The sequence below is a fragment of the Callospermophilus lateralis genome, chromosome 7 (genome assembly GCF_048772815.1).
Source record: "Callospermophilus lateralis isolate mCalLat2 chromosome 7, mCalLat2.hap1, whole genome shotgun sequence".
Classification (NCBI taxonomy): Eukaryota; Metazoa; Chordata; class Mammalia; order Rodentia; family Sciuridae; genus Callospermophilus; species Callospermophilus lateralis.
Genome location: NC_135311.1, coordinates 11,059,123 through 11,063,311, shown reverse-complemented (window position 1 = coordinate 11,063,311; position 4,189 = coordinate 11,059,123). Strand labels below are relative to the sequence as shown.

The 4,189-nt window shown below is 36.7% G+C and overlaps 1 pseudogene; it reads left to right on the top strand.

Moving 5' to 3' along the window:
* The first annotated feature begins 1,918 nt into the window (after positions 1 to 1,918).
* On the top strand, positions 1,919 to 3,187 carry LOC143403552 (olfactory receptor 6K3-like; annotated as a pseudogene).
* Positions 3,188 to 4,189: the final 1,002 nt, after the last annotated feature.

Here is a 4,189-nt window from a genome sequence, read left to right as displayed (position 1 = left end):
AAAAGAATACTTTGTAGGAACTATGTCAAATTTTCAAAAACACATTAGGCAGGAGGAAGTGCCATAGCTCAGGGATTGGGGTGGTACGTTTGTAAGACAGAAGTAGAGAGAATCATAAAATCAATTCCTGGAGAAATTATCTTTTAATTTTTTATCTGGGTTATTAACTCTATGAATCTTTTTGCCTTTAATAATTTCTAGGTTAAATTCTAATGCAAGATGCTTCCATTTTGTATAGAGGAGTCAGGAAAGGTCCTTAAGAATAAAGGAATGCCAAACAACCAATGGAGTTTACTAGCCGAGATTCTGGGCTATCTATTCCCACATGAAATATGAGTCTTATTAGGTATATTTTAGTTCCCAAACATCTATATCAAATTGTCTTTCTCTATGCATCTTTTTTTTCTTCATAAAGATTCTAGTCCCTAAAAATCTTTCAAGTTTTCCTTTTTTTCAATTTTCTAATGTCAAGTATACTAGGTATAGAGTATGAGGCTAGTTTTCCTATTTATTTCCCAACTGCCTCAGAAAAAGGAGAAAAGAATGACTATACGTGTATTATTGTCTGTCATAATAGGAAAATGCTCTGAGGTTAAATATAGGATCATATTATTTATCATGCTTAGTAGTTCAGATTTGATTTGGAAACCTTCAGAGAGCCAATACCTGAACAAGGTTTTCAGACATTGAATCGACAACCTCTCATTTAAGAAACATTACTCCAGTACCTGAGTGACAATAAACTGGAGTGAGGCAAGTTTGAAAACAATGAGTCCAAGTAAGAGTAATTAACACAAGAAACAATCATGCCAAAAATTATTTTTTCTTATGAACATCTATTTTTAAAGTGGAAATTTTATTAAAAAAATGCAAATATTAAGGAAATACAAATTTTATTAAAGAAATACAGTTGTGGTAAGTTTGAAGAAGCAGGTTTTTCATTAATTTTTGTATTTTTACTTTTTGTATTCTAGTGATTCTGCACTGCACACATCTCTCCCGCGGAGATATTTAACAACGTGTAGAGCTATGTTAGTTGTCTTCACTAGGATGGGCCCTGATCTACTGACATTTATGGGGTTGAGAGAGGGCGCTGCCCAATGTCCTGTAGCCCAAAAGACTACTTCTTCTCTTCCCCCGGTAAAGACTTATCTGGTCTAAAATATTAACAGTGCCAAACCTGAAAAAAGGTGATGTATGTTAGTTAATGAACTCTGTAGTGTGCGCAGATGAGGATATTTGAAGCTCTTGCAAACCTGCCTCTGGATATGAACTGCTGATTAAAATCTTGCAAAGGTCCACAAACTACTCTTAGAATGTGATTTCTAGATTAGTTTATTTCAAGCATTAACTAACCCCACTTACATTGTAGATTAGATTAAGTTGCATACATATCCCATGGGTCTAGGCTCTCACTTTTTAAGGTAAGTTATAGTCTAACTAATATTCCATTGAATATCTTTATACATCACTTCTTTTAGTACAATGTATTGAACCCAGGTGTGCACAACCACCGATGCACATATGCAGCCCTTTTAATTTTATATTTAGAAACACAATTGTACATCATTATTATATGTAATTTTTGTTTAGACCACACAGTGAAAGGCAGGCTCTAAATAGTTTTAAGGCTCGTAATTAAAACTGCCAGTTGGCCACTCAGAAGCATTTATACCAATTTATATGTCTAAATAGCCAACTGTTGCCTAACAGAATAGTTAATAACATGTCATTACTAAAAAAGCATTGGCAAATTTGACAGAATTCCATTATAATTTGCAAAACAACTGATGACAAAATGTTTTTTTCAATAGCTAATTTCAAAGCTGTTCAACTGGCTTAAAAGGAGTTTCTATTTGTTCTTTGAATATACCTAGAATTCTGTGGTTTTTTCCTTCAGCTCACAAGGGAAACTACTGGAAATATGGACCAGGAGAATAAGACAATGGTGACCAAATTTTACTTCTCTGATTTCCCTCCGTTTGAGAAAGGCAGCCTCTTATTCTTCATTCATTTGCTCTTTATTTACATGTTCATTATCATAGGAAATTTCATAATCTTCTTGGCTGTCAGGCTAGATGTCCGTCTGCCGCAGTCTGACTGCAGCAAAATAACCGGGGGGTGACGAACAACTTGTGTAGATTGATACAGCAGGAGAGGGAGCCGTTTATTGTAGGACAGGAGTGGTATTTATACATTCCACACAGCTTATCTAATTAACATAAACTCAATACAGCAGTCAACCCATAAGGAATCTCCACACTTAATGGCTTGCTTTTGTTACTTCACAAACCACTCCCTCTAGCATTTTGCCAGGCACCATCCAGACTTGTTTACAGACTCTAACATTTCTCTGGCAAAATGCCAGGCGCCATCCTGACTTGTTTACAGACTCTAACATCCGTCTGCACAATCCCATGTACAATTTCATCAGCATCTTCTCCTTCCTGGAGATTTGGTACACCACGGTGACCATTCCCAAAATGCTCTCCAACCTCATCAGTGAACAGAAGACCATCACATTGGTTGGCTGCCTCTTGCAGATGTATTTTTTCCATTCACTCCGGGTCACAGAAGGTCTCATCCTCACAGTGATGGCCATCGACAGGTACGTGGCCATCTGTAACCCCCTATGCTATGCAGTCGTTATGACCCCTAGGCTCTGCATCCAGCTGTCCTCTGGCTCCTGCATCTTTGGCTTCCTTATGTTGCTGCCTGAGATTGTGTGGATTTCTACTCTTCCCTTCTGTGGTCCCAACCAAATCCATCAACTCTTCTATGACTCTGAGCCTGTGCTGAGCTTGGCATGTACAGACACTTCCATGATTCTGGTTGAAGATGTGATCCACGCTGTCTCCATCCTCACCTCCATTTCTGTGATCACCCTTTCCTATTTAAGAATCATCACTGTGATTCTGAGGATTCCCTCGGGAGAGAGGGAATCTCCACTTGTGCAGCCCACCTTACCATTTTCTTGCTGTTTTTTGACAGTGTGACACTCATGTACCTGCACTTCTCTGTCACATTCCCACCACTACTGGACAAAGCCATTGCACTGATGTTTGCTGTTCTTGCCCCATTTTTCAACCCAATAATCTGTAGTTTGAGGAACAAAGACATGAAAGATTCTATTGAAAAAATGTTCTGTTTTTTTTATTGGTTGTTCAAAACCTTACAAAGCTCTTGACATATCATATTTCATACATTAGCATGCATTAGCTTCAAGTGAGTTATGAACTCCCATTTTTACCCCAAATACAGATTGCAGAATCACATGGGTTACACATCCACATTTTTACATAATGCCATACTAGTAACTGTTGTATTCTGCTCTCAAAAGATGTTCAGTGTCTCTGGGAACTAGTGGGAATTCACCCAGATCTGTTCAGAGAAATCATCCACATAAGTTCAAAATGCTAGCAAGTTGGTTTCTAAAATTACTGTAGATTTTTAGTGCATGTTTTGTTTTTATGTTGCTGATTGGGTGTTCTTTCCAATTTTCCAACTTAAGAACTATTGTTGGATCTAATAGAGGAAGACTCCTGCAAATGTACCTCTCCTTTTATCATTCACAGATTATAATGGATATTTGCTCTGCTTTGCAACCACAAATAGTGTAGTGTCATCTTTTAGGAGTCAATGAAGATTCCTGGCCTAAGCAATAATCATATGAATGATTTGCATTCCTCAATGTTTCTCTTTTGCACTCTTTCATCCTGTTCCCTATTATGAGTATAGGTTCTTTTTGTTTCACTTAAAAATGTTAATGAGATGCACATCAATTTTTGCTTGGGAAAGAAGTCTGCCTTCCTAACATTCAGCCCAGAGATCTTTATTCCTCCGTATTCTGAGATAACACCAATGATTATGTGGCACATAGTGTCATTGATTTTGTGATGTTTGCATCATGTTGCTTTTATTAAGACCTTGTGGGTTAATTTTCACATTGTTTTAAAGGTTCCAGAACAAACATTTTTGGACATTTCAAGATCAAACACACACACACACACCACACACTTGAGACCAAAAGAAAATAAATATACAATTATATAAAGATATACAGTTATACTTTGGTATTTTAAAATACTATTATTAGTATACTTACCAATGTTTTCTGTTACGTTTTATGTTAAAATGTCATACCAGTTTCATACCTCAATGTCTTTGTTCTCATTATATTTTAGCTTTG